Source organism: Colias croceus, chromosome 3, assembly GCF_905220415.1.
Source record: "Colias croceus chromosome 3, ilColCroc2.1".
In the NCBI taxonomy this organism is placed as follows: Eukaryota; Metazoa; Arthropoda; class Insecta; order Lepidoptera; family Pieridae; genus Colias; species Colias croceus.
The window spans coordinates 3,459,503-3,486,184 of record NC_059539.1 but is presented as its reverse complement, the minus strand read 5'-3'; the positions used below and the strand labels follow the sequence as shown (position 1 = coordinate 3,486,184).

Here is a 26,682-nt window from a genome sequence, read left to right as displayed (position 1 = left end):
TATCTTAAGCTTACTGGACAATATGTTCCCATTATGAGAGGATTAGTCATGATTTACCCCGATCGCGATATTAGTGCGGAAACAACTGACTCGACGTTCGGCTCATTCATCGCGCGCTCATTGTAGTTCTTACCTGACACGATGAAAGTCATGATTCTATGTGGGTGTTGCCTCGAATGGCGTATTAAACAATGGGCTGTTGATTGTTTCGTAAATACGACTATTCATAGAGCGGAAATTCGGCGTAATATTTACGCTCCACGTTTGTCGAAGTCCCGTTATATCTACTCGCCGTTGTCAGGTTTATTGATTGTAGTGGCCTGTGGTCGCCGTTCTATGTTATTGCGGGATAGTGGTCACAATGGAAACGATAGAATTTCATATATGATAATCCCTTTGATCATAGAATTGGTGGCACTCAGCCAGAATTGACAATAGCGTCTGCACTATGAATATCATAATCGATTTTTCATCTCATGTTTACAGTCTAGTAGTCGTATAAAGACTTCATGTTGAAATATTAATTTATCTTCAAACACTGCTGCAGTATGTTGAATACGTCAACACGTACCTATATAGCGTCAACTAACAAACACAGACCTCCATCTCATTTTATAGAACGACGTCGTCAAACAACTCGGTTTTATTGTAAAAAATTCAAGTGCATATTTTATTAAGTTCACGTCGCAATGCTAGTAAATGAAAGGTTTTGATGCGTTGCATTTCTCGCTTTGTTGATTGAGTCGGCTGTACTGCTATTGCAATCTTGACATACTTTCGAAAGCTGTTGTTATGCGTGCCTTGCAAAATACGATGCAATGTAAACGAGTCGGCACTCGAATTCGCAATACGTCATTTCATAGGCACCCGGAGCGTTGGTTGCGATACTTTATACTTATTTATTTAGTATGGTAGTCATCTTCCTAGTCTTGAACGTTAGGTTCATTTCGCTTACTTTAAAAAATCCCTTAGGTTTATTGAAAACAAGAAATATATTTTAATTCTATTCGTGAAACAGCTAACATTGACACACCACCATAAATAAAGTTCACAAATAATTTTTTATGTAAATTTTTGGCTATGCTGACGACATCGCATCAGTTATGTCAAATATCAGGTTCCTAAAATGTTTGTACATCACTGCTATAATTAAACGGTTAGATAAACGGTAGGTAGTGGTTATGAATTTTAATATTAGATTTAGTAACTACCTTACCTTTGGGCGAAGTTTATGATTGTTAGTACTTAGTAATAAGGTCGTTTATGACTTGGTGAAATGTAAGTCATTTTCAGGGCAGTTTTGCTCGCACGGGTGAGTATATTATGAGACGTAAAGGGAAGAGCGTGGCTCAATTAGCAAAATGAACTTGAGAGTTGAGACACGTGTGATGTGACAAACATGTTTATGGGCCCCGGTTACGCTCCGATCCTTTTAGTATCGAGAGCTTTGTCACATTACAACCTTGTTAAGGGTATGACACGCGCAAAGTTTTCTCAGGGAAAACGTATTTTCAAAATCACATAATTTACACGTGGATTAAACGCTTGTGCTAGTTTATTAGAATTGTTATTGGCTATTGTAGTTAGGTACAATTCAATTTTGGTTGAAGTATGGTTTCATATAATGTGAATACAAAATAGTAGAGTGTATATTTTGAATTGATTTCTAACGAAAAAATGTTAAAAATCACATGTGTTGGTAATTTTTCTGCATGTAATGACGTACGTCAAACTAATTAATGCGATTTGTCCTTGATAAAATACATTTGCGCAAAAATATAAGTAAACGTCTTTTTTAGGGCAATAAACAAATTTCTTTAAAAACAATCGTTCTCAAGCCGATTATTATTTCTCGATATAAATACGTTACTACTTCAATAAGTATTTAACTACCTACCAAATTAATTACCTATAATTAAATAAGATTGTTTAACTTAGATCATTTGCATTCAGTTTGATTATTATTAGTTGTGACTAAAGTAGGTCAAACACATAATTTAAGAGTTAGAAATTTACTAAGACTTTACAGAGTTTTCGTTTAAGAATCATGATAACAATTATCATGTCAAGAACAAGGTTCTTTATCTCAATTAGATTAATAAAGTCATCTTTACGTATAAAGGGAAAGTAGAATGCCATTCCATTTATGTTAATGGTATTCTACCGCATCACAGTTAACTTTATTTTACACGCGGTATTCTGTACCACTAATATTGTACTATATAATATAACCAATTGAAAATGTATGCTTACAATGCTCGAATAACTTTCCTTTCAATTACATACATCAATCATACGCATTATTAACACGACATAAAAATAGTTTTAAAACAACTAACGTCCGCATTTGTAGCGTTTAATTTAGTGCAGGTTTGCGTCTTTAGAAAGTGTTATGTTGGTTTCGTGTCGTAAGAAACGGTTCGTGTATTGTCGTGCTTGATGAGTTTTTTGTGTAAAGGTATACACGGTTAATTATAGGGAAAAGTGTCGGTCAATCCGGTGGTTTTTTTACCAGGTACTAGCTACTTAATGGGTGACAACGAGAGTGTCGTTACTAGGAAGTTTAGTTTAATTGTTTGCGTAGACAGTTTTTTTGCAAGAGGAAGTTGTAATAGTAATGTTCACTTGAAAATAATGGTAGTTTACGACAGTTGTAAAGAATTGTTTAGCTAAAGAGATTCATTCATTCAACAAAAAAGTGCTTCTGCGTACTTACCTGAGAGGTACAACTGTATATTTCTTAAAATTATTAAGAAAGACGTAATGAAGGCACTTCAAAGTACCAGGCGGTCAGAGTACAAAAGAGAGGAATCTCGTCAATTACATCAGCGCAATTATTTTAAATGTGACGTAAATGCCACGACCGACGCTCAAGTTGGAAGATGATTTTCGTGGCCTGTTTTTACCCAATTTCATTTTGTACCATATTCATACTATGAATGTACTAATTACGAATATTTAGCGGTATAAAACTGCAATGTGTGTGTATAAATTGTAAATGCCAGTGGACTCTACCAAAAACACACTCCAGTATTTGGAAGACGGATGTAAAACGAGTGAGGTGAAGGTCGCGATGAGTCACGGGGCGTTCGACCTTAAGGAAAAAATGTGAACGATCCACGCAGTTGGAACCTTTACTCGACCGACCCACGGAACTGGTTGTGGCGGAAACGTAATTGCTAATGTTACACGTATGCCATATCACACGTTATGCGAAACCGATAGCCATCCAGTTTCATTGTGTTGGAGAATATATAGGCAGGTATAGGTTTGGGCCTATAAGTGTTTGGGAAAATTAATTTAGATTACTAAAGCGCTAATCCTTATTTATGTTTCGCATTAAGATCCTTTAGGGAGGAGCGATTCTGAAACAAACAAAAGTACCCGCAATTAGAGAGGTTGCTTAATCAAAATGGCTTAAGATTTATTCTCTCAAAAAGTTTTGTACATTGAAAGTTGCGGAACAACAATCGAACAACAGTTAAACTTCGCGGAGAAGGTTGTACGTCAGCGTGAATGATCTTTGGATATTCGGCAAAGAAATACGTATTGTTTAAGGTGAATTGCTTTTTGTAGAGGTGCGCGGTACGGCACAATGACTTTTACTCGAGAGTTTTGCAGTTTAAATATGTATATTATATGAATTGTTTATATTTTTCATTATGATTTTAAACTTATGAAAATTGTATAGTTTTCATGACGTGTTATTTTACTATTTATAATTTACTTTAACACTATCTAAAACTCTACATCACTTCCCTGTTTTAGTGAGGTAGTTAATGTTCGCGTAGTAATCGGAAATACCCTATGCGTACCAAAACCTATTCATGCAAAAGGTCAAGGATGTTATGTCCATTACGATTAAGCCCCCATTTCATTAACGAAATCGTCTATTTTTCATTAAGTGAAAACAGTCGCATAGCACTTTATATTGTTAAACGATAAATGATGATCCAAGAAATTTAACAATAGATAATATTTTAATACATTAGTTATGTTATTGGTAGAATCGTCGTATATTGCTAAGCAGTTAACAAATTAAGTATTGAATGGCGGCGCCAACCCTGACACGAGCGGCTGATTGTTTCGCATTCGATCTATTGAGGGACTGCACATAAATTAGTTTTTGTTGTCTGGACGTTCTCTAATAAAGAGTTCGCTTTCCATTCGTATACAGTGTAGACTATAGGTCGATGACCGTCGCGTCGCGAAGTATTCGTCCCGAGTAAAGACATGAAGGCATGATTCACCCAGGTTGTCAAGTTGGGATTCTATTTGTCCTTGATGTAGACTGCATTGCGGGATAGAGGCGGGGTTCGCGCTCGAAGTTGTAAGGTCGCAATGAAACTTCCAAATTCGCTTTATCGACAGTTCGGAGGCCAACGATTCGATCGGGACCCGATTGTGACGAAGTTATTATTTTATTAAACGTTTTAGTTATTGACTTTGCGAAGTTTGGGGTTTGGTAGGTACGGCTGGCTTTATTTATACTTGGAAAAATTGAGTTGTGATTAAGTTGGGAGGGTGCCTTTAATTGTATAACTAGGCGTTGCTCATTGCTAACGTTTTAAAAATTAAGTTACGGAAGTCATCTTTAAGTTATGCCTTCTTTATTAAAACCTTGCACATCAGTGAAAACCAGCTAATAAATTTTTATGAAATTGTTGAATAAAACATACAAAGAAAAACAGAAATATTAGACAAAACTGCTTTGTGGTCTGTAATCTGTATAATAAGAGGGCCTTTGCTAAAATATAAAAATTTGCCATCTTTAAGATTTACTTCCTTGATCTGACATTTTTAAATAATTCGATACATGAAGTAGGTGCCTTGTAAGCAAGCAATATCGATTGAATATTATTGAGATTCCGTTATCTTAATCTCTTCGTAAACACGGATTATTCATGAGTATTTGGCAAGGTGCTTTTGTGTAGCTATACGTCTTTATCATGGCTTGCGAAACGAGGCCAAGCGTTTACATCGTCGTTTCAAACTGTGATATTTTAGATTAGTAAGATGTATCGCATATGTTCTGAACTGCAGATCACACTTCAAAATGCAGGAAATTTTTTTATGAACTAGCTGTGCAATCCTGTTTCGCTTTTGAAGCTTGGCTTATGCTGAAGATCATCACATGATCAAATGCATAGTTTAATGACGACCTATGGTATTGTAGGAATCTTCTGAAATATCTTTGTTCTTCAAATAAATACTTATCATAGTATTGCAATCTATAATGAACGTAAAAAGTTCAGAGGTTCTGATTGTGAAGTGATTGGATCCCAGTAATTGGAGGGCAAGCTTAAAGTTTCAATAGGAGTTCGGCTGAGGTTAAGGTCACCGGTCACAAAGACATTTGTCATTTGGCTATTGTTCGGATGAAATTCTTTTTGAAGATTTTTATGATTATTGTCGACTTTACTAATGGAAGATCCCGTTTGTATTCGATGAAAAGAGGGTCTTCAATATTGGGACTTTTCAGAGCTTATTTGTTTAATCAATTTGAAGTATTATTACAAGCAATTTTTTCAACATGGTTTATATTTAAAAAAATATATGGTTAATTTCGATTTTCGATGATATTTGAAAGAGATATCAACAAATGCTTTTGACAGGCGAATCCCAATGTAAACATGCTGAAGTCGAAGCGAACGCGCTCGTAAATAATTTTTGAACGTCCGCCATTCAATGAGAGTTTTACAGCTGCCGTAACGTGTGTTTATAATTCGATAGACACATAAACATGTAACATACGGAACGGTAAACAAGATTACAAGAATATTGACGTTGATAGCCGGCCCGACCTCTGACATATGGTATTATGGGTGTTTACGGTACATTAACTGCAGTTGCGATATGTAATTCGTACGTACTTGCCTTTATGAGTGAAGGAATGCGTAACATATTATTGTTCGATGCTTTGTGTTTCGTATGAAACATTGATGATATGTATATCATTAAAAACTATTATATATTTATATTTTCCTATCTTATTCCATCCATCATTGGTCCTGGTCTTGAGGCCGAAATTATACGCATAAAACTACTTTTTTGTATTAAAACAATTTCATATTGAAACTTACTGGCTATTTAATTCATACACGGTTCGAAGAGATAAAATAGATTTTAGTACGACCGTTAACGTGCCATAAACTAGCAAGTCTTTAATCTTATATCGCGCGCAACATTCGCGCCATTCATAAAGATTTTCATTGTTTAAAAATTACTGGCAATAATAATTTGGGCGAATATATTTCTGCTTTTGTTTCAAATATAATTGCATGCAGCGTTCAAAATGTTTACAAAAGCGGGCGCGGGCGTCATTGGAGTTTAAAACAATTCGTATTTATGCTCTCCGCTCGAGGATCGCGGTGATAGCGTTTACTTTACGAATTGTATTGTTTGCGCTTGCTGAAAAGACGGGAACCATTATATTAAGAAAATGTTCTGTGTTGATAAACACGTACGAGCGAATAATTTAAATAGCATTATTTTATATAAACACATTATGGTATGCGTTAGTGAAATACGCGTTTCAAAATTTGTAATTGTTCTCTCAAAATTGCTCTGTTGTATTGTACCTAATATTTTAAATATGATATTGCGTAGGAATTGCTCTCAGAATGCATGATTCATGAAATAGTGATTGTACACAAGTAGGTCCAATTTTAATGCGTCGCATTTTATTAAATTTAGACATGCGTGTTTTCACTTACATGAGCCAAACCTTTAGAATAATAGAAATATTTTATTAATACTTAACGTTTAAAGATTTTGTTAGTAATTGTATGACTTGTAAGAAGTTACCATCTATAAAGCAGGTATTAATATGATTGGTATCAATTGAACTTGGAAGGCAAAGTAAACATTTCTAGAATCTTCAACGTTGGTTTAAACGCTCGGTTATATCATAATCTCGAAGCGCTTAATCCATGATTATTATAAATCTAATAAGCAAATGGTCGTGAGTACGGCGAATCGAAACAGCGGTGTAATGTGCCACACGTCGGCTCACGTCAGAGGGAAGTTGGATAATCCCATTAGAGGGAGAACTGAAGAGGCTTCCATAATAACTTAAACGGTGTGGCCTCTAATGCCTCACTTGTCACGAATCGACGGGCCAATCCAATATTGCGTACGTTACATTTCCTGTTAATTATTATCCGTGTGTATAGGTATGTTGGTAGGTAGGTAGGTAGGTACCTACCTAAATTTCTCTTGCTCATTCTCTTTTGTAGGGTAATGAAAGGGATGTGTTGAAAAATATTGTAGGATTATCGGATGTATAGCAGGGTTAATGGATGGATGGCCATCTGCATCGGGATAATTTTAATATTTGTTTTTGGTCAGATTATGGTCGCTTACTTATGGGTAACCTAACCTATCTTTACAGGCTTAATTTGATAGGATAAAACCTAAAACAAAAAATTCGAACATGGTCATAAATCTAATACCTACTAGTTATAAAATGGGACCACGTTCGCATCGTATTCGTTATATAAAAGGGGATTTATGATAGCAATATGGTCCCTTTGTTTTTGCGTGTAAGTAATAGTTTCAAACATTATTGGAGGTCCTTCGTGAGCTTGTGAGGAAGCGTATTTGAATGAGTAATGCTTGTTCTCTCTAATCTAGTTCCTGAACATTCCAAATGAGAAATTTATGTGATTATACTTCGACATTAATCGTACCAATATGCTTCCACAGTACATTGCCCATTCCAATTTTACATCTTTCAATATCGGTTAAAGATATAACTATGTGCTATTGTTATGTGTCTTTAACAGCAGCATATCAACAGCAGTGTTTAAGAAGTTAACCATCTAAATTAATAATAATTTAATCAATAATTCAGTAAATATGGATAAAATTTTAGTGATTGTAAATTGGTTATACGAGCAGTACATGGATCGGGCTGGAGGTAATGCTATTAGAGAAAATTAGCGTTAACTCGATAACGAGCGCTTTCGACCGATCAGTTTTAACCCGTAAACATGGCGTTCCTGTTTACATCACAAAAGATTCAGTTACGATGTTTACTGCAGCCATTAAATAATTAAAGCATGGATAAACATACGATAATGTGAAATTGAATGGTGTGTTATACAAGTTAATTCTCGTAAAGATTTGTACTCAATTTTATTGAACGAATCTTGGAAATGTCCATTTTATGATTCATCTTTTTTTCGATTCACATTGTAATGAAATGGAATAGATCAATCTCCGAGCTGGGAACGAGTTAGCGGAGATGACGATGTTAAATCCACTGCTTTTTTTGTTAACCATTCAATTTGGGATGAACACGTATCGTTTAGAGCGTTTCAATTATGCCGACAATCTGTCTGCTCTGAGTAATTTATTTTTTAGGTTACATTTCGTCTTTGATTAATAATTGTGGAGGTCAGAGTCGAAATTTAATTTAATTAATCGATTTGGAGAGCATCGTTACGCGGGGAAGACGGTAATCGTGATAATCTCGACGAAAAAGTTTTTTCGTACCTGAATATTTGTTTCGTAATATGTGGGCCGGGTCGTTATCCTTGTGCGACCTTGCAGCTGCTATAAATTTAGTAAATTGACCGTTGCGCAGGAGGCGCGCATGCGTCACTTGGGCCGATGCTCTCGGTTCATACTTAATTGCATGAAATTGCTTTCTAAGTTTTGACTTCTTTCGTCGTCATTTAGACATGGATAGTTAATAAGTACAATTGTTTAGAATTAGCTATCAATTATAAACGATTGAATTAACTATTTTTTTTGCTTGTCTTCGTAATCAGGGCTACATCGTGACTTGGTATAAACTTGTTTTATGCCATTACGCATGTAAACTTATTCACCTTACTCGAGAATTTCCTTTTCATTCAAGGCAATCGACGACACTCAATGCATCATACACATCGTTCGGTCCGATCAGATATTTGTCTTAGTGTTCAATTCTGAATTTAATGCGAACGTCTGCTGATGCCAATCTAGCCGATCGACGACAGAACCGGCTCGCTGTGCGCTCGTTATACCTCGCCTAAGATGTAATCCCACCTGTTGCGGATACTAGTTTTTACAGCTACAACTGTAATGTTGATATGTACGCATTACCTCACGACCGTCGCAACCGGTCCGGAGGTAGGTCTATTATTTATAGCATTTGTTTAATACACTGTCGCTATTAACATGGCACGTTTATTTTATCGTATAACGTAATTTACGCTTAACTTTATTTATTTCTTCGTAATATATAAACGAGAAGTCTAGTAAAAACCCAACGATTTCGCTATAACGTGTAAGTATCGCGCTTCGGCGTTTCATCCATTATGTATTGAAGATAAAATCGATAACTTTGTAGAGCGTTTGCTAGTTCGTTTTTCTTTTGTGTGACTGTCAGGGCAGGTGATTGAAAGGCGTCGGGATCTCATCCATCCTAAAAACGTTGGATACATTTCGGGCTCAGCTGACTGCTCGCTTGGAAAATTGAAAATGTTGCCGCCGCTACTGGACCTACATATCTTTTACTTGATCGCACGTGCCACGTGGTTTTGACGCGATAAATTCACGATCGGAATTTGATTTAAAATAAATCGAGCGGTATAATCGGATTACAAAATACAGTTGTAAAGAATGCGCAGTGATTTATGCACCAACGTTATTTCTCAAGAAACCGCGGAGAATTCGGAAAACAAGTCGCACAATATTTTATCTAGGTCGCCACGAAAACGATGTTAACGCGGGGCGGGAGGCAATTAGGCCAAGCCAATAAAACATTGCCATTAACACAGGTCGTTTCTCTGCGGTTGATGCACTGGTCATTACGAAAACTGAGACCGTTTGATAAAATATAAAATACATATTGATGTTGGCTTGGAGTTTCACACATGAGGTTTCGATCACATAATATGATGTGGTTTTGTAATATAGCAGTGTACGCGGAAAGTAGACACACCAGGAAGTATTATTTATCACTTTACGTTCTTAGATGAGCTGGCTAAACGATTAGAAGTGAAACTTGTTTATAGTTTGCACTCGGAAGATTTTAGATGCGAAAAGTGAAACATTGCTATTTCGCTTTATTATATCAACGATGAATTTTAAATGTTTCATATTATACGAGTTATGTAAGTAATGTAAAAGTAAAAGGCAAATCACTAATTAGTCTAAATTATTATATCATATTATATGTATACAGACGTTTTACAAAGACTATTGTTACATTATTAAATTTACACTGTTGAATTTTAGAACACATACCTAGCGCTCAATTATAAATGAATCCCAACATTATTTTACGACATACCTGCCGATGGAATGACAAAGACCTCGTTTTTGATTGCTCAATATTGAATTTATTTGAACATTTTATACATTTCCCCGTTCCAATACTTTTACAAAGCTGTCGTTAAAGACATTGTTTCTAGCTGTTTATTGGCCGGAAGATATGATTAGAGCCCCAGTGGGCGAATGTCGCCGAAGCTGCTAACTGCTAAGTGCCGAGCGCACAATAGCCGCTCTCACCGCTGTGTTCCGCATTTTTGTTTCACTCGAAGACGGGTTGAAAAACTCAAACTCATTTAACAAAACATTTATTTATTCAATAAGTCTTCTTCTAGAAGCAATTTTGAAATCTATACATATAATAAATCTGTAGAAGGGTCAATTCTGTACATTGAAAATATTGAAAAAATAAATAGCAGGGGGTGTTACTGGATTGATACCAAACCCAAATATGTGATTAAAAAAATTTTTGTCTGTCTGTCTGTCTGTCTGTCTGTCTGTCTATCTGTATGTGAAGGCGTCACGTGAAAACTAGCGGTTCGATTTCGATGAAACTTGGTATAATTATACCTTATTATCCTGGGCGTAAAATAGGATACTTTTTATCCTGAAAATATACGTAGAAAAAAATTAATCTTAATTTTTCAGTTTTATCCATAGACGTTGTTCCGTAGAACCGCGAACACACGTTGCGTATTATTATAGGCCTAGCCGTATTTGGGAATTGGGTCCAATAGATATTTATAAGATTTTATTGTCAGAGGTACCTACTCAAAATGGAGAAATAAACCATCCACGCGAAGACCGACATCCGCGCGGACGGAGTCGCGGGCGGAAGCTAGTATCATAATATATTTATACAATTTACCATCAATTCGGAAAGCAGTATCCATGGAGATGAACGGACAAGAAAGTTGCTCTTTTAAAATCATGCCAATAAAACTAACGCAACTCACACACCTCGCTTGTAAACGCCATATCAGCAATTCGTCTAAAAACACGACGAATGAAGCTATTAAACTAATAAACAGTAAAAAGTATAAGTGTTAAAAAGAAAGATGATCCAACTTTTGCCATTCTACATGGGGACGCACCATTAGCGATAATCAGCTGACTCATAGCAAAGTTTTAAATGTTCGTAGACTTTAAAAGATAAGTGGTAAAGACTATGATCAAACACATTAAACTCTGTAGAAAAAGAAAGAGATGCGATGTTTTAACTACTTAACTCTGTATGCAAAGTAAACTGTCGCTCACACCAAAACGGAACGTATCCGGACCTCGCCAGTCGTAATCGTGCAAAATACATACCGTTATAAAGTCTGAATAAATTACCTACAACGAGATCAAACAAATTAGATTAAAAGTCCCATCCTCCAAGTAATGAGGTGGCAAGGCACGGAAACGATCCATTGTCCCCGGGCCCCGCTGTATGGGGTCTATTTGTGCTACACGTGGTATCAAGTGTCTCTTTATTAGTGCCCCCATTAAAGCCAAGGCCTGACGATATTCGATATGATGTATTTGCTGAAAATTACGTTTTTGGTAGTTTGGCTGGTAGTCTCAAAAGGTTCTAACGTATAGTTTTATGTATAATTGTATGTAATTGAAAACAATTTTTGTATGCTAAATAATTATTTATTGGATACATTTTATAATTATTTGATTCATCCCCTAAACTGTAAAGATATGGATATGTTGAATAGTCATACATTATACATATGTGTATCGTCATTATTGTGCATAGGTACACTAGGTACTATAAATAGATCAAATATATTTTACTTTAAGGTCAATTAAATATGACAGGTGAATACCAAGGACGCTCGCTCCCCCTCAGTCCTATTATAGGCATACCTTCAGCCTGCTTTTTATGAATTTCTTTTATCATACCTAGCTAGTATGAAATAATCCATTTTAATAGTTATTCTGTTGCCGATGACCAAAAATAAATGATGTATCGTCAGGGATTGGCAAAACACTGGATAAATTTTGCTGATAAGAATTGATATTTTTTGTTAATAAGAATAAATAAAATTTACAAGAAGCAAGACGATGTGAAAGTCATCGGATGGTAGCAAATCGACTTTCCTCTTCGAATATGTTACGGTGGAATAAATAATAATCATAAGGTATATGTTGCATCACGTGGAGGGAACACCTTAACATACGATAGATAAGACGACGCACTGCGTATTTAGGTATGATAACTATTCGGTATACGCCTCATAAATTGACGTTCATTATATTGCACTAGATATAGATATTATTATAGGGATGTGTTCGTGATAGGAATCCGGTAGTCCGCCGTATCACTCGTAAACATTATAAGATAAAATATAGTCGAGTGCTCCTTATCTACGTGCACTTACGGTGGACAGTAATGACGTCATAAACATAAATAATAATTGAAAGAGGACTTGCCGTCTATCTCGCCAAGATGGTATTTATGTAGGCTGTATGAAATGGAGAAGGCTGTGTGACATGTGTGAGACGAAGTAACTAGTATCTTTCTTAATATAAAGATAATTATTAAATCTTACTTTTTAATTTGTTTTAATATTCAGAAGGATTCATGAGGAGTGCAGTTAAACTTTAATCATCTTAATAATAATATGGTACTATATAGTCTTCTAAGCCATAAACACTGAATGACGTCTACAATTACTTTCTCTAATGGAACTGACGGAGCCAGGGAAGATACCCATTTATATTAAAACATTATCAGTATTCAGCCTTTACCTTATCACCTAAGTGTAAGTGCAAACTCACCTTCGTGTAAATAATTGATGATTTGCGTGGTGGCTTGGAATATTGAATGAGTTCGGCAGATGTAGGTATTTTGACGAGATAAATTGAGTTGTTCATTAATAATTTATTTGAAGGATACCATGCTCAACGTCTTTCAAGACGTTGCTCTTGCTGTACTTATGGAAATTATGATACAATTAAAGATAATGGTAAAATTTGCAATTTAAAAGCTTGATTATTTATCAGAAATATTGGGTGGTTTGAACTTTGAGTTTGCTGGGTTTATTTGTATTATGTTTGTTCAATTTTTATTCGTTCCTTTTCCTTAAATTTTAGATACCCACGACTCGTATATAATTTGAATTTATCAGTTCCGTTCACATTAATTAAATGTTGCCCCCGTTCGATTATTTCGTAGCGCCCATTAACAAACAATATGTCTTGCATCTCATTAGTTGAATAATTATTTATTAGAGTCGCGGAGTCGTGTCACAGGAGGCAATGACCGGCGCACGCTTGACTGGATGGTCGCGATCTGATTGTCCGGCCAATAAACGATTTGCATGTGTTTTGTGTTCAAGCTTGTTTGTACTGTCTTGTGTATTTTAACCAATTGGCTGAATATGCTACAAAAAGTTGGACCCACTACTTAATGAACTTTGACGCTTATTCCAAAGAGAAAAAGAACGTTTCCGCGCGCCTGAAAGTTACAGATGAACGAATAGATTGCTTTTATTTCGGTCCTACTTAAACATTCAGTAGTAAGAGTTTCATTAGTAACCGTCATAGCCAATTGTTCATTGGAGCTGAAGGGTTAATTACATATCTGTCTTTTAATTAATGAGTTGCAACTTCTCTTGTTATTAATAACTCATATATCATTATATTATGTTATAAATGAATGATTTCAACTGAAATCTCGTAACGACGATCTTATTTAACTGCATACTTCGTGCAACATAAGATGGTGTATCAACATTTATTTAAGTTTTATTCAAAAATTTCCTGCTATTTATATGAATTGTAAAAGTATACCATATAACTACAAGTATCTAGTTATTTCCGAACTATAAAATAATACCTACGTCTGTATTGGAGTGGTATATTTGAGTAGATGAGTATGAATAACAGCCAATAGGAGGTAATTTGGGTATAAATTATTGGTTAGATATTAATCAACGAAGCATGTTTGGATGCATTCCAAATACATTACGGCGTTTAAGATGCATATGTATTTTATGATTCTAATTATGGTAATGGATATTTAGAAATATGATTTGTGTTATTTTAAGAGATTTATGTAATAAGACTATTGATTTATATACGAACGATAAAATATATATGTATATACTTATAAAACGATAGAAAAGCTGAATAAATGTTTAAGTTTTTAATATTTAACTACGTGTGCTTAAAACTTTAACATGACTATTGACTAGCTATACATACTGAACGAAAACTATATATCACGATGAAATGTCATCCCGGTAAAGTTGGAATATTATCTATAGCCAACTGAACGGATTGAACGATGAATGGGATTCAATTTCCTAACCCTCACATCTCTTCCGTTGTCTATCGCATGATGGACTGGAGTGGAGCCCCCCCTGATATGAGCTAGGGGAGATAACTCATAATTGGTACGTTATAATAGCGATAAACGTTCTTTGTTATATCGGCCGGGGGACTAGAGGAAATCTGTCTACCCAGATTACACCAAACATGTCTGGGCAAACAATCGGGATGATATCAATTGTAACGATTCCATTATAATGAAGTTTGAATACGAAAGTATATTGTTTCTCTTAATTATTCAAAATATTGACTGTTTTATCGTATTCGCTGTTGATTTACGGCCGGCGATAGTTCCATCGCTGAAAGGTTTATTAACAAGTTACGTAATGAAATTCGATACCGATAAATATCGTTTGTGTATTTTCATTTTGTTTGCGAGTGTAGTTATTACGGATACCGGCTAACATCTGGATGCCTAGTTTCCTTCCTCATCTTTTAATTTCCAGTGATTTCTATACAATTTCATGCGCGTCAGGAAACATCTGGTGTGGAGTGTTCCGATCGTTTTGAGGGTTGCTGGATAATGTGCCGAATATTTTAGTAAATTTAAAGATTTATATTTTTTTTTCGACGTCAGATTTATGTTTCTTTAATATATTAGATAGAAATCACAGTAGATATTTATCTGATGCGATGATATCTGCAAAATTCCATTGATTTGACAGAATTTAATTAAAATTTAAAACACGTAAAAGCAGAAATAATGGGCAAGTAATTTTAATTACAATAATTTTGCGATTCCTTAGCATTGTCGTTATTTATTATGTAATTTATCGGCCCTTTGTTTATTCATTAAGGTGTAGGCCGCGCAAATATTTGTTTTGATGAATTGACATTGACGGATCATTAGTCACATTATTAGATAGGGTCTTGTCCCCGATTATTGAGGCTCACTGTCTTTGTTCGTTGTAAGTACTTATGATTATTATTTAGCTCGCATTTTCATATCTTATCTTATCAATTATTGTTAATGAATTTGACTGTATATCAATGTCAAATTTGTTGTATTCTATCCGAGTCGATAAACATATCGCAATGACTACATGGTCTGGATACGTCAACGCACCAAGCATATTACGGGACAATCAAGTTCGTTTCTTTAATTGCACGGCCCAAATTTGATCGCATACCAAGTAAACGAGGGTATCGGTAACCCTTTACGGCACTGCAAAAACCTGTATGTAGCAATCATGCAGGCAATTTGACCGTTATCGAAATTTTCATTATACAAAAGAGTGGCCGCTCGCTCGCCCGTACGCTACGGCAACGTTTAATTGAATTCCTTCCTCGGTATTTCGCTTTTCTGACTTATAAACCTGGATTTTTTAATCAAGTTAGTGCAGGTGACATAATCGCATCAGCTCTATTAATGCGCTTAGCCCCTAGACTTAACGCTCTTTTGGAAATAAACCTTCTTACTTCCACCTAAGAATGATTTTTCTACACTTTCGGCTGTAGAATATATTTTGCGAAGTGCTGCGCTGTCAAGTTAAAACTTAAGAATTGAGGTCAACGGCATAGACAATGAAGTTTTGAAAAGATGCTCTAAAATGGTATTTGTATACATATAAATTTTATGTGGATATTTTCATACTGAAGTATTGTTTTTGGAATGATAAAGTATATTAAAAGGAGAATAATTTTATTGAAATTGGAAAAACTTTTGCTTCAGAAAAACGTACTTTTGCTTCACTCGTAGTTCTATGAACAAAGTTATTTTACTAAAAATTGTTCTTTGTGCATGTGACGCCACTCGAAATTCATCTCGCGTCATAACACCATCTGACGCTAAGTGGCTTATGTACAGGCATTGTATACAAAACAGTTGCATTATCCACGCCATGAATCAGCGGGTATTGTTTACCGCCGACGTGTCTCCCGACAGACTTATATAGTATGCCAGTACTATGGGTGTAAGTTAAAATTAATTAGTCATCGATGTTTGTCATTATTTTGTTTACGCAATGTACTGTTTGTCAGCGTTGTAGGTATGTATATGGATCGTGGTTTCATTCCCGTCTGGTTGAAGATTCATTGCCGATGTATTCAATTACCGGAATGGTGTTCGGTCGTATTGGCAATTATGTGACGATCACATGTTCATACATACAATATGCTCACAATGGATGTTTAGATTTTGATTATTGATAGCTGTAGATTCGAAGATAGTGTAATCTTTATAAGACTGATTAATTATAAGTTGAGTCAGGTCTCAGATTTATCGTGAAAAAGAAATGCAAATCAATTTTGTGATTGAAAATTATTTCAATTAAATATTTGCTTTCTATTCAATACGTTAGGGTTATCTACCCCTAAATGATAACATATATAATCGTTAATTATTCCCACATGTAGCCCCCATAGAGCCAGAGCCCATTTGACATTAGTGAAAACTGATAGGTACAGTTACTATGATAACACGAAAAGGGCCATCGAACACGTATCATACACCCGTATATCGATATGCATCGACGCGTCAAGTTATCGAGTTGCAACAGCCCATGTTTAACCTAAATACGACGCCGCGGGCGGCCGTGACTCAACCAACGATAAAGGGTTCAGAATAGTCCCCATACGTTGTTTTTTATTTCGCTGATCTTGCGATCGTGAAATCCTACACGAGTTGTGTCTACAGTGTACAGACATAGAGACGAGAAGTTGCGCGTTATGCTCTCGGATTTTCAATAACTGCTCTGCTATGCTAATGTGCAACAAAGTTCGCAGTTCGTAGGTTTAACGACGCGATTAAGTAGTGATATTTATGACGTCATAAAGCTTACGCTTACTCTGCGCGGTGGTAAAATTATGACCAAATATAGCTTTTTAATTTTCATATCCCAGAGTATAATAAATAATTAATGGCGAGCGGGCGGTAGAGATTTTAACATTATTAGATTCGGTGTTTGTTGATACTTAATTAATGGAGATGTGCGTTTCATTACCCTGCTTCATAATGAAGCGATTAAGCGTTTACTCCCATTTAACATATAAATGAGCTTTTTGTAAATTGAAAAGCGAATAATCAATCAGTATAAATAGCCCCGTTGTTTGTAGGTAGGTACTACATTGGAATTCAATCACTGTTTCTGGGTCAGTTAGTTTCGATCAGAGTAAATCCTCTGATTGTGCCAATGAAAAAGTTTTTTTTTTTTGCGTCCGCCGTCCGGTTATAGTGTTTTGTGTTGAATATTGAATATTTTACTCGTCGACAAAATGACGAAGCATTTTTATTTCACTTTTACATGGTCTGTTTTGACGTTCACATTTGATATAGGGAAAATGTTTATCGGCCCTACTTCATTATATTTTGACAATTAATTTAATCATATTATTGTTAACTATATATACGTATGTACATTTCCTCTTATTGAAATTCATCACACACGGCTAATTAAGCAACGTACGAGTTGTTAAGATATCCTTTATCTTATCACGTTTAATTGTATTGACTAACATGACCTCCGCCGCCTCCCCCGTGGCTCCACGTCCTTCTGGCGGGTGTGTGGGTTGACAACAACCTTTCTATTCTCCGAGCCTATATCAAGAGACTTATTCTCTAGTAAATCGATAACGATGACGCATTACTAGCGCTATCTCGATACATCAATATCGCCCTAATATAAATTACACAGCTTTTATCATAATCAGTTTTGCACCTATAGGTATCGATCGATCGGACCCCATTTCCAGATGTAGAATTAAAGCTTAATTATTGTGCTCGCTACAACGATTAATTAATCGAGCGGCACACAGGCTAATCTAATGCACAAACTTATTTATAGCCTATCCGCTATCGTATCGTTCGTGATATTTCTAGGGGCTAAATATAAACGTGTTAAGCCAAGATGAACTTTGTGATAAACCTATAAAGCGAACGATGTAAATAAAGTTGTATTTTTATTTATTAAACTCGCTTGTTTTGCGAACGCTACCACCGTTAGCCAGAATATATTCAGTATTTTGCCTGGTGCAATATAGTTTACGATTCATGGTTTACCATTCTCGCTTTTTATTAGAGTTGAGAATTTTGTTTGCTAAAACCACTGCATTTTAATGCAGAGTGGGTTCTCTCGCAACTGCTATAATTAGGGGCACGTGAGGTTGATTTTATTTACGAAGGGATGCGCTGTCGGCTGCAGGTACGATGGCCGACTGACCCACATTATATTATTTATATGGTTCTGAGGAAAATTCGAGTGCATTTAAATGTTCTTTACATTATTGATTGGATAGAAATGTGATGTACGGGTTCACGCCAGAATTAACATTTAACAAAGCTCGGATTACGTAAAGGTGATCTTAATGAAACTAGGGACAACATCCATGATTTATTGATTACACTAATTTTACAATGTCATATAGCGCGAGTTAATTACGGGGTATAATAGACTTCATTACCCCCATTGACTGCCATAGCTGTCGCCCCTCGGACTTTGATGGAGCGCTCAAATGAAGATAACAAATTGAAGCCATCAAAATGCCACCCGAACCGTGTCGTCAAGTGACCGGCTATGGACATTGTTTCGATATAAATCACATTCACATGTTTACATACTTTATACAAATGAAATTTGCATAACTGTTTTTTTATCTTAGTTCCTTGCTATACTCTAGTCGCATTATGGGCATGGAAGTGACATCAAGGTTAGCGCACTAGTTTTGAACTATCCATTGCCTAGTTGGCAGTCGGACAGTGCGAGCCGGTAAAATCTAGGCGAAGCCTATCCCTCGTTATTGTGCGCATTGACAATGGTTCCGGTGCTAATTCAAGGACAGTATGCCATTGTGACGCCGGAGCCGCTCCCGAGCTACGCTTTTATATTGAATTTATGTGCCCGTAATGTTTGATGGCCGCTGCAGTTGAAGCTTATTTGATTTCGTTTAAGATGCTCGGAGATAACATTGTTTGGGACGTAGTTTGAAAGATTAGGATAAAGAACAAGTACATATCTTATGCAATGTTTATTTCGGCAAAAATATTTCGTCGTTTGATTTAGTTTATTGGTTGAATGAAGACAAACGAACAATTGAATATTTTAAGCGAACCTCTTGGTTACTACTCAATGAATAAATTATAGACAATCATGTTGTCATGAAGCACATTTCTAAAATAGTTTGTGTATGAAGCTTCCTCAATGAAAGGTAAAAGTCCTTACATTTTTAATAGGTAACGTTTTAGTGCACTTTGTAAAGTGGAAGCGGTCGGAAGCCATAAAACATTATATCCGCGGTGAAAAGGACGGAAGGAAAGGTGACGCCTTGAAGATTTGGCCAATTTTGCGAAATGACACTGCTGATTTATTATGCTTTCATAGTAGTTTCCTTGTTGGGGTAGAACATGTCAACGCTGTCTGCGGTAGGGAATGTTCCGTATGATAATTAATTTGCTAAGTTTTGGGTGCCAACATTCATACCAATATGACACCTTTGGAGTTTGGACCGTCTTGTATCAACTGAAACTAGTATTAATTAAATATTTACTATTCATAAATAAGTTTGAAATGTATGTTTTGAGATTTATTTATTTTTTCAATTGAGTATAAATTAATTGAAGGTTTCAATAGTCTTAAGTATCTACATTCTTCTTTCACGAAGCCTTCGTACTTCGTAGTCGTCATACCAATTACCAACGTGCAAACAAATCTGTATTTCATTGTTTCCGTCACAAAGTTGATTGGATTATAGGATTATTAACGTTAATAAGTTTAAAAATAAATGCAAGCGTCAAAAGCGAAGTGTGTACAGTGTACACAAATGTGGCTGAATGATAATAATAATTGAATTATGAGATGTTATTCAATCGCAGTTAAAGAATTGATTCGAAAGACTAAACTCGATTAACAGGTTATAGTTTACATATTAAATGTTGTACAAGTTGGTTGGCTGTTTAACCAGTGGTCATGTTGAATTGTGATCAAGAATGTCCTCCGCCTTAGGCCTTAAGCTTATGATAAATTTTATTATTTTATGATACTACGACAAAAATCCCTCTAAAAACATGACGGTGTAGATGTAGTATATTGTAAAATAAGGTTTTTTTATCTTTCCCGTATATCATGACGATATTTTAAGTTATAAACATACAAAATTATCTTTTATTTCTGAATTCTCTGCAGATTAAATTTAATTATGTAAATGTTAATCTTTTATTCCTTTTTGTTACAGGTAACGTGAAAACATTTTACGCTTATCACTATAACCGGCTTCAAGGTCTGTGACGCAACTTTATTGTGAACACTTGAATACATTTTAATGTGTTTGTTTTTCGCGTGCTTTTATAGTGCGTAGTTTCGTTTGAAGCGGGAACATGTCTTTAATAGTTAAATATACAGTGTCAAGTGAAATTGTACCCTATGTACTTAGGGTACGGTTTGGATTCCTGCTACCATGAAGCATGCATTATTCACGATACGTTTCGTTATCATAAAATTGATGAAAGTAGTACTCTTGTTTATTTCTATGTATCGACTATCGATATAATTTTAAGAGTTGTTAATATTACAAGGATACTCGTAAATGTTAAAATTAAACGTAAGTTGTATCGCAGCATTATTACAGCCCTTTTTAATATTTGTATAGTAGTTACAATAATATAGTAAGGTGTAAAATATTTTACTATAATTTTATTTCATTAAATGTGCTTTTCTTGGTGTTAAAATTTAATGATCCTCTCTAGTTACATTCCGTACATTTTACTAGATCGCTGTTCTACAAAGCGCGTTGCCGTTAAAGCTCATACGTTTCCAACTTTATGAAGGCATAAATAATGAAATGCTTCAAACATTGTTACATATTAAATTAAATATAATATTTATATCCATAATATTTTTAAACGCCGTCGGTGGTTCGGATAAGTGAGAATGCATTTCAAACAATACCTTTGTCTTTGTACGAGCATAAATCTTTACCGCGCCGCGCCGGTAAATGCACTCAGTAAGTAAGCAAATAAAATGAATTCTAGTGCTCAAAGGGGCGAAGGAACTTTTTTTATTGGCGCACTAGACAGTGGCTCGGTGCAAAGGCCTTCACTTAATGTACATTTAATAGGCACTGCGTTTATTCGGGCCGTTGCTTCGGCTACAGCACGCTGGGCGCTAAATTGTTCACGTTTCCCTGCGTCTGGCGACGTCTCCACTTATTTGACGCTTCGTTGAAAATTTTCTGCAGTTTTGCCTTCGATTTTATTGAGCTGTTTCATGTCGCCGCCTCGTTGTCGTCTAGTTTTTGGTAATTTTATAGCGTAGACTGTAGACAGTCTGTGTCGGCGTCAGGGAACTGGGAGGTATGGGGGTGAAGCTATTTAATTAGCACATTTCCTAGTTCGTACTTGCCTCTATTTCTGCATTGCTATTAAATATAAAACTTGTATGTTCGCTCAAAATTCACAAGTGAAAGAATACATATTTTATTTGCCATGCGATGTCAATCTGATGTATTTCTGTAACAAAGGGAGAAAGTAACAATTTCCTTTGTGACAGGCAATAATGTTCAATACTGTAGGAATGTTCAAGTTACATCATTACCTATGAACTCAACGTTATCTTCTTACAACCTTTCCGCGGCTTACATCTTATTACGTTTGTAAGATATGATTTTCCATTACCTCGTGTGGGAGCGCCCTTGGCTACGTTCACGGTCGATGAAAATCCACGTTTCTACGTAAGTATTACTGTTGTTTATTGTTCCGTGTTTTGGAATAGTTTGCTGTTGTTCGCTCTATATCAGGAAGTGATTAGTATTTTGTGTATTTGGCTGTTATTACCTGCTCATTTTGTTATTTTTTCTTTATAATTCGTTAAGGGATTTCATTTTTAATTACATGATTTCATATAGATTACACAGATAACACATGAAAAACCTGATATGCAATCGACTCTCAGCGCAGAGTGAATCATCAATGCGTAATGATTCTATTGTTATTATTATTTATAGTGGCTTTTGTAGAAAATAACTGAAGCCCTGTAATGTAAGCAACTAAGCACGGTATTTGAACTCATTAATCTCAGTTCAAGCGGCGGTCTCTCTAGGTGGTATGACAATGAACTCGAGACTCGAGATTGACTCAGCGCACGTATCGCACTGCCATACTAGTTGTGCATATAATAAATAGACTTTGATTGTCTATGGCTTTATATGTAACAAGAATGACCTCATACAGGGTGTCTTATGGGTTGAAGGAAGTCGGAACTTGAAAGAAAGTATATGTAATAATTTTCGTTCATTAGCAATTGCGATGGTAACGTTTGTTGAAAGTATAATAAGTATACGTCTCAATTTTAGAAGAGGGTAACATATTTTGTTTATTGAATTTGAGGGTTCTTCCCCTATAGCGACATGCAGATGTTTTTCAAATTTATCATTATCAACTTGAATAAAGTGATAATACGATAAAAAGTTCTACTCTTGTTGATTCGTTTTTGAATTCGATTGAATAAAACATCAATCATTTTTTGTATGAAATATTTCTATTATCAAATTTTTTGAAATATTATTTCTAATATTAGCTATTACGTTACGTTAATTGGATGGGTGTGAGTGAAACCTTTCACCATTAACTCTGAACCCACACGTATGTAATTCTTTGTCTGTCTCATAATAAACATAATTGAATAAACTTATGTTGTTCAGTATTTAGATAATCCTATTATACTTATCATCTTAGAAGGATAATCGTTATTCGTACAGTTAATTAAGTCGTCTGGTGAACGATTGAATGTCCAAAATCACAGCGGACGTGTTGACAAATTTAGTTTACACAGCGTAATATTAATGACTGGTAAACCTCGCTGCTCGCTCCCCCATTTGGTAAACATATTATATATTACTTTGAAGACAGAATGTGGCTTATGAATTTTCATATAATGGATCATGTTGTGATTATCGTCGCGTGTCTCTTGAGACAGTTGTGCATACACTATATTATACCTGTGGTATTGAACGAATATGAATGATAATATTCGGTACTGTATTACAAAGACGATTAGGCACTAAGTACAACGGATTTTCTTAAGATGACAACAGTGAGAATGTTACAGTGATTATTAAATTCAATCACTCATCAAGGTGCCATTGTTAAATGTGCTGAGCGCTTACCAAGAAATGACGGTACATCATAATAATGTGTTCCCAAAGCGACGCGACGTACACTTAATTACGTACGTCGTACACAGTTGTTCTCTACTATCATTTTGTACTAGCTATAGTGCAGTGTTTTTATAGGTGTAGTAAATTTAACAATTCTTTTGTAGTAACTATGACATAGCAGGAACATTACTAGGACATATTTATTAAACTTAGTTGCTAAGCTTAAACTTTTTTTAAGCTATTGCATAGCTTCTATCGCGGGCCTTGAGCGCGGGGACCGAATCGAGAAATTCCGTAACGAAAAAACCTCACACTCCCCACTCCGACGGGCTCGGAGGTGTGGCTTGAAGGCATACTATGCAATAGCTTTACCGCGGCAGTCCCCGAGTGCCACACGTCTTTTCTTTCATAAAACGCTCTTCTACTTAGAAACAGTACGAACTGCTTTTGACCGAACAGTCGAAATTGAAACGTCATAAAAATATAAAATCATCTTTTGTACGCTTCCTAGCTGTTACAGGCAACCTATACCTATTTAGTATGTACCGTAATTGTTTGTCCAATAACATTAGCCATATATACACGTAGGTATATATTAGGAAACATAGGAACAAGATCGTTATGGCAGCCGACAATGCAGCGGCTGGTTAGCAAGCCGTAACACAAAATGCACTGAACGGTGCCGGGTCCGTTATGTCGCGAGCGCACGCGATGCTCCCAGGGTTCGCGTATATGTTAGCGGTCTAATGCTGATTTTGATTCTTTGTAATATTGAAGGGTTTTGTAGGTGGTGCAGGGACTAGAGAGATTATTGGTATATTGAGTTGACGAGGAATGTATTAGGGGTCGATTAGCTTTCGATGAAGTTTTAATTTTCTAGTTGCTGTATCTAAAATTTCAGTAAATCTTATTTTGTAAAAATATTTATAATATTATGAATAGTATTCATTTAATAATTAAATCCATAACTTACAGTTATGTTGTATCGAATAGGAATTATGTTTATGTCTTCTGTACCAAGATATCATATTTTTGTGATATTGTACGAAATGAAAGAAAAACTCCCACTTTACTCCACGAGGCATCCTTACGAAGTTGCGAACGGGAAACATAATAGCAGTATAAATAAACAAGAGTGAAAATGTGGAAATGAATACTGGCGAGGGTAAATAAAACCTCACGCCAAGGACGATCTTAGTTGCCGTGGGATAAATGTCTCTATCGGACCGCTGCGTTTTGTGTTACTTGCTGTCTATATGTATAGCTAGTAAAGATATGAACAGTCCATTATGATGAAATATAACGTGTTTAGTATTTGATAAGTAGGAAATTTCGGAAATAAACTTACCCTGTCAGTTCTACCATTTAATAGATGAAATACATAAATAACACCTGTTTCTTATATCATTATCGTTGCTCAAACTTTTTAGTTTTTATAACATCTTTCGATAAACCGTTGTATTAAACTCATCACAGTAACAGATACAGCCTTAAAAACTTTGAACATTCCCAAGAATAACTCAAGTGGGGAAAATTTAAAGGAAGCTCGTAAAAGTGGAGTCAATATAAGCTGTAATGACGACCGTAGGAGTTGAGCAAGTGGGATTTGATGGGCGGGAGGGGAGCGCTCAAAATTGATGTGCTCCGAAGCCTCGAGGCCGGCGACTCAAGATTTAGCACCTCACCGAAATACAGTTTATTTATTTTGGATGCCGACTGATTAGATGAAGGGATGGGGGAATCCGCTGTTTGTTTATTTAACTTATAAGCCCTTTGTTGATTGTCTGCGCTGCGAATAAATTAGTAGTTTATTGACCGTATCTCTAACTGAGTAGCGTGTTGATGTTGAGTTTCTACTAGTAGGTAATTTAATTAAGATTGTCGCGAGTATGGAGCAAAGCTTATAATTATGAGTTGTTTAAATACATCCCTAGAAATCGTAAGTTTACGTAGATGTAAACACGTGGAAAAGATTTTAAATGCTCAACATCCGATATATTATTATTTATTACGTAACATTATAAAATATTTTATTTATGTTTCGTTAACGAGTAGATTACCTAATCATACCGAAACACGTACCTACACCTACGTATCTAACGCAAACATTATACTTTGATACACAACAGTGTTATCGGGGCTCATATTTTAATTAACCGCAACACTTCCTCTCTAATATAAACCTCTGTAATATTTTACGTAACGCGTCACCGATATTGAGAGAACTATCGCTGTATTTTCATTTAAAATATAATTGAATCAAGGTCAGTCGGTCAGTATGCCACTGCTTAATGAGATAACCTCATTCAGGTCATGTATAAAAGTTATTGTTTGCGTTCGGAACTTTCAATTAACGCGCTGGATATTTAATTGCAGTTTGAAATTATTTACATCGCATTATTTCACCAAATATGCAGTTTGGAATGTTTTTACTACAGGTACCTTACAACCGGTGCGCTTTGTTCAAGTAGGTACCTACACTGTATCGCTCATTACGAGCAACAAACAGATGAAATAACAGGGCATTGTATCATTAGAAAGTAAGATGTTTCGTCATGAACAGCTATTCATTGTAATAATGGGCAGTTAGGCGACATCACGTGTACTCGAGAGGAGTAGAGACTAGGCGTTCCGTTTGCGTGGGACTCGCATTCGCCTATTGTATGATTTGTGGGTGTACTTTACATGGTAAACATTACGTTGTAGTTATGACGATCATTGTCGAGAGATCTTGGAGTATTTACTGTGTTTCCAATCACTATATTATCGAATGTTAAACTTATGTTTATTAATGTACTAGGTCTCCATGCTCCGTTTTGGTTGTACTTACAAGATTTCTGATGTTTACATATTTGTTGCATTCTTTTGAACAAATGTATCTTATTATTAAACGTGAATAAATTCATTATTTCTAGCTGTAGGTAGTACAAATAAAGTTCTAATTGTTTGATTATTTATATAGGCTGGCGTTTTTGTAATGTTTTTTTTGAAATTACGCACTAAGGATTT

The 26,682-nt window shown here is 35.5% G+C and overlaps 1 protein-coding gene across 5 annotated transcripts in view; it reads left to right on the top strand.

Annotated features, from left to right (window-relative positions):
- The window catches only part of LOC123706201 (serine/threonine-protein kinase 26), an 85,775-nt gene that overhangs the window by 29,628 nt on the left and 29,465 nt on the right, over window positions 1-26,682 (top strand). The window lies entirely within an intron of this gene.